We start from the raw sequence: 11,316 nt of genomic DNA on the forward strand, positions 1-11,316 counted from the left end.
TGTATTTATCCAGTTCTCTTTTAAACACTGTTATAGTCCTAGCTTTCACAACCTCCTCAGGCAAGGAGTTCCACAAGATCACTGTGCACTGTGTGAAGAAGAACTTACTTTTATTTGTTTTAAACCTGCTGCCCATTAATTTCATTTGGTGACCCCTAGTCCTTATCTACTTTCTCCACATCACTCATGATTTTATATACCTCTATCATATCCCCCTTAGTCTCTTCTTTTCCAAGGTGAGAAGTCCTAGCCTCTTTAGTCTGTCCTCATATGGGACCCGTTCCAAACCCCTAATCATTTTAGTTGCCCTTCTCGGAACCTTTTCTAGTGCCAGTATATCTTTTTTGAGATAAAGAGACCACATTTGTACACAGTATTCAAGATGTGGGCATACCATTGATTTATATAAGGGCAATAATATATCCTCCGTCTTATTCTCTCTCCCCTTTTTAGTGATTCCTACTATCCTGTTTGCTTTTTTGACCGCCTCTGCACACTGCGTCTGCAGAGAACTATCCACAATGACTCCAAGATCTTTTCCCTGATTTGTTGTAGCTAAATTAGCCCCCATCACATTGTATATATAGTTGGGGTTATTTTTTCCAATATGCGTTACTTTACATTTATCCACATTAAATTTAATTTGCCATTTTGTTGCCCAATCACTTAGTTTTGTGAGACTTTTTTGAAGTTCTTCACAGTCTGCTTTGATCCTAACTATCTTGAGCAGTTTAGTATCATCTGCAAACTTTGCCACCTCACTGTTTACCCCTTTCTCCAGATCATTTATGAATAAGTTGAATAGGATTGGTCCTAGGACATACCGTTGGGGAACACCACTAGTTACTCCTCTCCATTCTGAGAATTTACCATGTATTCCTACCCAGTCTTTCAACCAGTTCTCAATCCATGAAAGGACCTTCCCTTTTATCCCATGTCAACTTAATTTACATAAGAGTCTTTGGTGAGGGACCTTGTCAAAGGCTTTCTGGAAATCTAGGTACACTATGTCCACTGGATCCCCCTTGTCCACATGTTTGTTGACCTCTTCAAAGAACTCTAACAGATTAGTAAGGCATGATTTCCCTTTACAGAAACCATGTTGACTTTTGCCTAACAATTTGTGTTCTTCTAGGTGTCTTACAATTTTATTCTTTACTATTGTTTCAACTAATTTGCCCAGTACTGATGTTGGACTTACCAGTAATTGCCAGGATTACCTCTAGAGCCCTTTTTAAATTGGCGGTACATTAGGTATCTTCCAGTCATTGGGTACAGAAGCAAATTTAAAGGACAGGTTATAAACACTGGTTAATAGTTCTGCAACTTCACATTTGAGTTCTTTCAGAACTCTTGGGTGAATGCCATCTGGTCCCGGTGACTTGTTAATGTTAAGTTTATCAATTAATTCCAAAACTTCCTCTAGTGACACTTCAATCTGTGACAGTTCCTCATATTTCTCACCTACAAAAGCCAGCTCAGGTTTGAGAATCTCCCTAACATCCTCAGCCGTGAAGACTGAAGCAAAGAATTCGTTTAGTTTCTCTGCAATTACTTTATCGTCATTATGCACCTTTCTATTTACCTCACTGGGATTTGACTTCCACTTTTTAAAAGATGCCTTTTTATCTCTCAGTACTTCTTTTACATGGTTGTTAAGACATGGTGGCTCTTTTTCAGTTCTTTTACTATGTTTCTTAATTTGGGGTATACATTGAAGTTGGGCCTCTATTATGGTGTCTTTAAAAAGCGTCCATGCAGCTTGCAGGGATTTCACTTCAGTCACTGTACCTTTTAATTTCTGTTAAACTAACCCCCTCATTTTTGCATAGTTCCTCTTTTCAAAATTAAATGCCACAGTGTTGGGCTGTTGAGATGTTCCTTCCACCACAGGGATGTTAAATGTTACTATATTATGGTCACTATTTCCAAGCGGTCCTGTCACAGTTACCTCTTGGACCACTCCTGCACTCCACTCAGGACTAAATCGAGAGTTGCCTCTCCCCTTGTGGGTTCCTGTACCAGCTGCTCCATGAAGCCATCATTTAAAGTATCGAGAAATTTTGTCTCTGCATTTCATCCTGAGGTGACATGTTCCCAGTCAGCATGGGGATAATTGAAATCTCCCACTATTATTGAGTTCTTTATTTTGATAGCCTCTCTAATTTCCCTTACCATTTCATCATCACTATCACTATCCTGGTCAGGTGGTCAATAATAGATCCCTAATGTTATATTCTTATTAGAACATGAAATTACTATCCATAGAGATTCTATGTGGAACATGTGGATTCACTTAAGATTTTTATTTCATTTGATTCTACATTTTCTTTCACATATATTGCCACTCCCCACCCCAGCACAATCTGTTCTTTCCTTCCAATATATTTTGGACCCAGGAATGATTGTGTCCCATTGATTGTCCTCAGTCCACCAGGTTTCTGTGATGCCTATTATATCAATATCCTCCTTTATCACAAGGCACTCTAGTTCACCAATCTTATTATTTAGACTTCTAGTGTTTGTGTACAAGTACTTTAAAAACTTGTCACTGTTTATTTGTTCGCCCTTTTCTGATGTGTCCAACTTTTTATGTGAATGTTTCTCATCAGATCTGGCCCTTACATTATTGTCTTCCATTCTCTGCTCTTGACTATTAACCTAGAGAATCTGTCAATAGACTCTCTTCTAAGAGAAGTCTCTGTCTGATCCACATGCTCCTCTGCAGCAGTTGGCTTTCCCCATCTTGTAGCTTAAAAACTGCTCTGCAACCTTTTTAATGTTAAGTGCCAGCAGTCTCGTTCCACTTTGGTTTAGGTGAAGCCCATCTCTCCTGTATAGGCTCTCCCTCATCCCAAAAGTTTCCCCAATTTCTAATGAATCTAAACCCATCCTCTCTATACCATCATTTCATCCATGCATTGAGACTGAAGCTGTGCCTGCCTTCCTGGCCCTGTGTATGAACTGGGAGCATTTCTGAGAATGCCACCATAGAGGTCCTGGATTTCAGTCTCTTCCCTAGCAGCCTAAATTTGGTTTTCAGGACATCTCTCCTACCCTTCCCTATGTAATTGGTACCTACATGGACCACAGCCACCGCCTCCTCCCCAGCACTACACATAATTCTATCCAGATGCCTAGAGAGATCTGCAACCTTCACACCAGGCAGGCATACGGTTCTCCTGGTCATCACAAACCCAGCTATCTATGTTTCTAATGATAGAATCTCCCGTTACTAACATCTGTCTTTTCCTAGTGACTGGAGTTCCCTCCTCTGGAGAGGTAACCTCAGTGTGAGAGGATACCCCAACACCATCTGGAAGGAGGGTCCCAAATATGGGAAGGCTTCCCTCTGCTCCTGTTGACTGCTCTGCTTCCCTGGGCCTTTCATCCTCCTCAACAGCACAGGGGCTGTCTGAGCAGAGGTGGGACAATTCTACGGTGTCCCGGAAAGCCTCATCAACATACCTCTCTGCCTCTCTTAGCTCCTCCAGTTCCTCCACCCTGGCCTCCAAAGCCCATAAGTGGTATCTGAGGGCCAGGAGCTCCGTGCACCAAATACACACATATGAATAAATTCATAGATCTGACTGCTGAGGAATGAGACATAATTGCAGCTATTGTACTAGAACTTTTAATTAATCAATGTATAAAAGGAAGCAGGACCGGCTCTACTGTTTTTGCCACCCTAAGCAGCGTGCCAATTTGCCGCCGTGGATGGCAGAGGCAGTCCGCATGCTGTTAGGGCGGCTCGCGTGTTTCCGTGGTGGCAGCAATTCAGCAGCAGCTTCTATGTTCAGCTGCCCACAGCGGCAATTTGGCAGCTTCTGTCTTCCGGCTGAAGACAAAAACTGCCACTGAATTGCCGCCACCGCGGAAACGTGCATGCTGCCTTAACGGCACACGGACTGCCCCAGCTGTCCTCGGTGGCAATTTGGCTCACTGCCTGGGGGCAAAAACACACAGACTGCTGCCCCTTGCAGATTGCCGCCCCAAGCACCTCCTTGGAATGCTGCCCTGAATAGAAGCCCTTGCGACAGTTGCATGCTTTTGTTAAGTTGTGCCATAATTGTATTGTATGATGGTGGTAGACTGAATGTAGTAAAACCTATTATTTCCCATATTTTTATTTGAACATAAACATTCAGGGCCAAATTATGCAGCAAACCAGGAATTGTATGGCAGTGATAATGGACTATAAGTCATTCAACAACATTTATTAAGTAATTCCCAAAAGACTCAACAAAGTAGAAATAGATACCTAAAGCAAAATCTGTATTTGCATTATCCCTGAGGAATTCTGTCACAGTTCAGGGCAATTGCACCTGCATTTCCCCTCAGTGGTTCAGCAAGGGAACACACTCTTGGCTTTCAGCTCCCCAGCCATTGCCCTTCTTGAGTGGAGATGTATCTCTCTCCCTTCTGACTAGGGTATTCCCAGGTTGCACAGTTCCTCTGGCTTCACTGTGTATCTCCCAGCACAGACAGGTTGCCCAAGGACACCTGTTTGCTTTCTTTCCAGAGACTGATAACCGAGTGATTGTCAACAGTTATAAGTTACCACACAGCACTTCATATGCAAGCCTACTTTATTCCTAACGTAAAAAGCATTATAGAGAAAACACATTCAAAACAATAAAAGAACCTCCACACATGCTAATAAGTTTACCAGAATTAACCCCAACTCTACTATGGATTCTGGCTGGTGCAATCCTTCCAATACTGCCCTAAGGATTGGGGCCCTCTGTGGACCAGGGCTCCTGTCCATTTTCTGGATCAGGAAGAAGGACCTGAGCCAGCTTAAAACCCTTTCTTTGTCTGTTAGTCCCTGGAGAATCCAGTTTGAACTAGTATATGTGAACCTGTCCTGGAGGGTGATTTCTCTGGAGATGTTACAATCCCCCCCTGCTGTTCTCCCATTTATAATTTCCATGGGACTACATACATATTTGCATTTTTAATACCATTGGGGGTCCATTGTATTAACTTAATTCAAGGAAGTTTAATTTAATTCAATAAAGTTCATCCAGAATATTGCAGGGAATTGTTAGTCTGTCACAAATACCACTCCTGTGGGGTTTAGGTGCTATTCAGGAGTGTATGTGGGAGGGAGGGGAGATGGGAAGGAAGGCAATTATTAGACTGTACCAGACTGGTGGAGCAGATTGCAAGTAATGACACGAGGAGCAAAATGCAAACAGCAGCTGCCACCTCAGGTTCCTAAGCCACACAGACACGGAGCTCTGCTACAGCGGAGCTTAGGAGTTGTGTGTGGCAGTTACATTTCCTTGCTGTGCAGTTTTAGGAATTCCACACTAGGAAGCTCTCCTCCAGCATGGCTGAGGAACCTTAGATAGTAGCTACTTCCTGCAAGCGTCTCCTTGACGCCCCAAAGCAGTAATTCACCCCCATCCCCCAGAGAGGAGCTTAATGCGGGCCGGTCTCCCCAAAGGTTTGTTCTGTCTTCTGTCTAGAATCACAAGGAATCTCCCCTCTTGCTGCCTTGGGTTCTCTACTTTAAAATTAGGACTGGGGCAGAAAACAAAAACAAAACAAAACAAAAATCAACTCCTTCCTGTGGGGGAAAAAGAAAAAAAACACATCCAAATGTATGGAAAAGAAAGTGAAAAGGTGAGCCAGCAAGAGGTGAGAGAAGGCAGAAAAACAGCCATTTTTTCTGGATTTATGCAACACCTAGAGCATATAGAATTTTGGCAGAAAGGTAATTGATGCAACCATTTGCATTGTTGTAATCCACATTACAAATATCTTTTCCATAGTATAAACTTAGTTAAATAAGAAATGATGCAGATATCCCAAAGCATTCAGACTCCTCTGTTGTGCACCCACACAAGGATGGGTCCCAATGGCAGTCCTTATAGTCCCCTGAGCAAAAGATTGCTCATGACTAGTGTTGCTACTGGCACTGGGTTCTTGAGAAGGGTCGTGCTCATAGTTCCATCCCTCAGTCCACTAACCAGCACAGCTAGCTCTGTGCTGAGGGGCAGCACATTACAGCTAGTCCCAGGGTAATTAAATGGCCATATTCCTTTCTCTACTACTGGAATTATCAATGAGGCAACTGCCTCCTAGAACTTCTTCTGGGGCTGTGTGACTCCAGAGCCAGCCCCACTGCAGGCTCCAAGTAGCACAATAAGACCACAGAGCTCTCAACAGGGTGACATGAGGATGAAATATCAGATTTAATTTTGGAGTTTGCTTCCTTTCACCACGGTATGTACAACTAGACTGAACTGTATTTGTGCAAAGTTTTGTATCAGTCTCTGCACATTCAAATGTTTTGATTCTTGAAGGTTTTGCATTGTGCTTGCAGAAATATAGACTTCATATTAAAATGTTACACTTAGGCAACCTGGTTTATAACTTGCCTGCCTAAGGCTCAATTTTATTTATCTTAGACTAATAAACAGTAAGTAGACCAAGAGGCCATGTAAGGAAATCACCACGAACAATTTGCTTTTTTTCACATATTCATAGGTAAGGTCAAAAGGGACCATTATGATCATCTAGTCTGATCTCCTGCATAACACAAACTATAAATTTGTGCAGTGATTCCAGCACCAAGCCCAATGACTACAGCGTATCTTTAAAAAAAATGTCTTATTTGAAAGACTCCAGATGATGGAGAATGTATCACATACTTTGGTAATCCTTTCCAATGGTTACTTACCCTCACTTTGTAAAATGTGCATCTTATTTCCAGTTTGAACTCTGCTGAGTTCAAATTTCAGCCATTGGATTTTGTGGCTTTTTCTGCTAAATTAAAGAGTCCTTTACTATATCTATTTAACAAACTGGGAGATGTATCATGGAGAAATTTATCTCCCCCCCCCAAAAAAAATACAGTAAAGATGATTTATAATCACATTAAATAATTTAGGGGAATTTACTCCGTGTATATATTTTAAAAAAATCAGTGAGCAGGATTGTAGTAGTTTTGAATGCTGAATGAATTCTAATATGGATTTAACAATGTCAAGTGAGTCAGCCGATGCTGTCATCAACAACAAAGTGTGTGTCACCACCTAATTTATTTAGGGCTAGAACATATTTTAAGGGTTATATTTAATGACCAAGCACAGTTGAAATAATGAACACAAACAGAAGATAAACAAAAACTGTCATGTAAGTACAGTCATTTTAGAGGTTTAACTGTTCTTGCCTCCCTCACAATGGAAGCATGTATTCTGTTTTATAAAGGTTCCCTTTGCAAGGAGTAAAATAATCTGCAATGTATTCAGGAGGCTGGCAATACTACAGTGTTGTCCACTTCACCGCCAGAGATGAAGAACCTAAGCCCTGCAATACAGAGAGCAAAATGTTAGTGAATGAGAATGGCTGTAACAATCCATGGGTCAATTCCTGGGCTAAAATGAAGTGAAACCTCAGAGCCCCTGAAGGGGACTGTGCAACACTGTTATGCACTGCAGACCACTGCTCAATGGTAGTCTCTATGTGGGGTTATGCAGGGATAGAGGAAGAGAGGAAAACTGCGAACCGATCAGATGAATAGGAGGTGTGTGGCTAGATTCTAAAAATATAGTTGGTTATTCTACAAAGGACTTGACTGGATACTGTTAAAAAAAATCTGCCTGTACAAAAAGATCAATGATTTAACTGAATAGGAGTGTCACAGGTGGCTGGACCCTGTAATTAAACTAGGTCTAGCACCCCTGTGCCAGAGGAGGTGCTCCCAGGTGGGCCAGTTCAGGGGGCAGGGGCTGTTCCCTGAGTTACAGAGGGTCAGAGTCAGTTGCAGTGAGAGCACAGTGAACGTGTAGGGAGAGACGGTCTCCAGCTGTGGCCCTCAAAGTAGGGACTTGGGGTGGGTGAGATGACCCATCTGAAAATTTTGTTTTTCTTTTGGGAGAAGGCAAAGAAGGTAGGTCAGACCTTGCATCTTCTCTAGCTGCTCAGAGAGCAGGATGGAACAGTACCTCAGGAAGGCTCTGCCCAGCTTAAGGCTGAGTAGAAGATTTGGGTTTGTGTTTTTTTGAACTTTGTGTTAATGAAAAAACAGATCGCCTCCCTCTCTGCACAGAACGATGTGGATTGGATGAGAAAGACTATGTAGAGTTCTTAAGTGGCCCTGGAGAGGGGTGAAAAGAGGCAGGGTGCTGCAGACTGATCTCAGGCCAGGAGGGGATGCTCAGGGAGCTATGGCAGCTCAACTCCTCTGAAATCAGGCCCTGCCAGTGCACACTTTATGCCTTGTTTTCATAAAGTCTGGTACTCTGATACCTCAGCAAACGGAAGATTGAAAATGTAATTAGAATTAATATTTTTGGAAGGGTGGGAATGGACACAAGACTGGGGGATATAAAATCTAAGGTTTAAAATAAGGAGAAAAGGTTAGAGAGGAGCACCATTCCTTGCAAATGAAGTGCTAAATTGCTAGTCTATGTGGAATATTTATTCAGTTACAGAATCTGTACACTTGACAGATTTGAAAACAAAATCCTGCTTGTAACTTCATGTGCTTGCTTGAAAAACTTCATATCAACCTTCATTTTACCAGCACAGAACCTTATCAATTTAGAAGCCCACCAGTAAAGGCCAGGCCAACAGCATACAAACAAATATCTACAGAAAGGCATCATGACAGACTCAAACAAGCATTTTGTCTATTGGACAGTGTTGCAACAGGACACCATGTTCTGTAATTGCCTCCGTTTATTTCCACACGCACTTAAGTATATGTCACATGCCTCACTGAATTTTTAAGGAATAGGTTGTGTCATATAGGCACTGCCCAGTCTTGAGGCACACTGCCCTGGGGAAGGCTTGTGCAGGGATTCTGCCTCAGGGAGCAGGACTCATTCTGCTACTGGGGTTTGTTCCTTAGAACAAACCTAGAGTTGCTGGGTAAAGTTAGTGAATACTTTTTCACAAAAGTTTTGCACACAATGTTTTGCCAATTCCTTTAATGTTGTTTTCAATTCTCCAACATTTGACTTCCCACACAGGTCAGTGTGCAAAAATTGACCTCTAGCTCAAAAGTGTGTGATAGTTCTGATTTTTCAGAAGTATCATAACCAGCCATCATTGTCAAATGGAAGGAAGTTTGTGTGGGGCAAAGTAACACAGATGCTTATACACATAGGCGCAGACTCCATGGGTACTCCCGGGCAGGAGCACTCATGGGAATATATTAGTGGGTCCTTAGCACCCACCGGCAGCCAGCTCCTGCCTTCTCCTCCCGTGCTCCCACCTGCAGGCAGCCCCCTCAATCAACTCCTCCCCTCCCTTCCAGCGCCTTCCGCCCACTGTGGATCAGCTATTCCATGGCATGCAGGAGGTACTGGGAGGGAGTGGGAGGAGCAGGGATGGGGCACACTTGGGGGAGCGGGAGGAATTAGACAGGAAGAGGCGGGGCAGAGCCGGGACAAGAAGCGGCAAGGGTGGGGGCACAGCACCCTCAGGAAAAGGAAGAAGCAGCACCTGTGGTTATACACATAATATACAGAGATCAATACAACATCAAACACATATCTACAGTTATGACACAGTCATAGTTCTTGCAGCACTTTTAGAAATCAAAGACAGTTAAAAGCTAACCTACAATAGGCCAACTTTGAAGGTTTAAGTTGCTTAGACAGATTCTTCTGAAGCAAAATCTTGAGGCAAGGAAGAGTCTGTATATTTCACCCTACTTTATGTGAAGGCTTTTCTCAAATAAACAACAGATACATCTTGAAGTTGCTTTGTGGATCCATACATCTTAAAGAACTCGACATTTTCCCATGCTTCAGAAATCCATAATCAATTTCTGATTTGTTTTAAAGAGCTAATAATTGCTCCATCCACATTCCAATAAACTACATGAGTTAAATATATTTCAACACTGCATCTCCTGTTATTTGGAATTATACTGGAAAACTGGACAATCATTTGTCAGATGACAAAACATTATTCACATTCTAATCTCATTTGCAAAGATCTGTATTGCAAGATGACAGATATGATCAAAGATTTGGTTTAAAAGATCAGTGGTATGGCCAATATTCTTGCACCTCCTTTTTGATATATGCCCCGTTCTCAATTGAATGAATGAGTTGAGAAGGGAAACCAGGAAACTCTTGCACTCGATCTTAGCAGGTCCATGAACCACATTTGATATGTATCCATGCTTAATAAATAGCTGAACATAAATATGCAAAGTGATATACTCAACCTGAAACTTAAAACCTGAGTAATAGAGAAAAAAGTGAAAAAAAGCTAAAGTATTGTGAGCCAATACACTCCTTTATTCACGCCCCACACACTATTATAATAATCTTGGTACAGAATATGCTTTGTGAGGTATCATTTTAAAACAAAGAACTTGCTGGTCAATAATATAGTGAAATGTTTGTAGCAATATCATGTGTGAAGTTATGAAATCCCCCATAAGATGCTAAAGGCATATGTTCAAACTCCCGTAGCCACAATTAGATAGAACTGGTTGTGCAAGTCTCTCTTAAACAAATGGATGTGTGTTTACCTCAATTTGCATATAAAGTCAGACAGGAGAGAGCAAAGGAATGAGACAAAGAAAACCTGCATTTCAGCATACACACATAAGCACAGACTCCATGGAGCAGACATGGGGAAAAAATGGTGGGTGCTCCCCTCATCAGCTTCTCCCGTCTGCATGTGGGCCCCATAGATCAGAGTCTCCCCCTCCTTCCCCGTGCCTCCTGCCCACTGCAACAGCTGTTTGCATCATGCAGGAGGCTGGGAGGGAGGTGGGAGGAGCAAGGATGTGGCAAACTCAGGAGAGGGGGCGAAACGAGGCAGGGTAGGGGCAGAGCGGGGATGGGAAGAGCCGGGGCATGGATGAAATCAGGGCGGGAAGAGGCATGGTGAGGTAGGGCCTGGGGGAAGAGGTGGAATGGGGGCAGAACCTGGGGCAGAGCCAGGGGGTTGAGCACGTCCCGGGACTTTCAAAAGTTGGTGCCTGTACATACACAGGTGAAAAGAAACAGCATAACACTTTTTCCCCATGAGCCTCCATGCTCTCAACTGGAAAGAACTTCATCTAAGTGTCACTTTCAGGAAAATGCAGCTCAAAGGGTGACTGAACTATAAAAGTGAGGTGGCAAGCTGTTGTACCTTGATCCCCTTAGAGGGGCAATGGACCTAATATATCTGGACTGTCCAAGAGAGGGCTGGACAGTGCTGATCACATGTTTCTGGGGAAAATCTGGGACTGGGAATATGCTGGTGAAAGTGTGTAACGAGTGGGCTGGCAGATCTGCAGCAATACACAGACAGTCAGGGTGTTACCTGCATTTAAAATCAATGACATATCAG

This window comes from Gopherus flavomarginatus, chromosome 1, assembly GCF_025201925.1.
Source record: "Gopherus flavomarginatus isolate rGopFla2 chromosome 1, rGopFla2.mat.asm, whole genome shotgun sequence".
Classification (NCBI taxonomy): domain Eukaryota; kingdom Metazoa; phylum Chordata; order Testudines; family Testudinidae; genus Gopherus; species Gopherus flavomarginatus.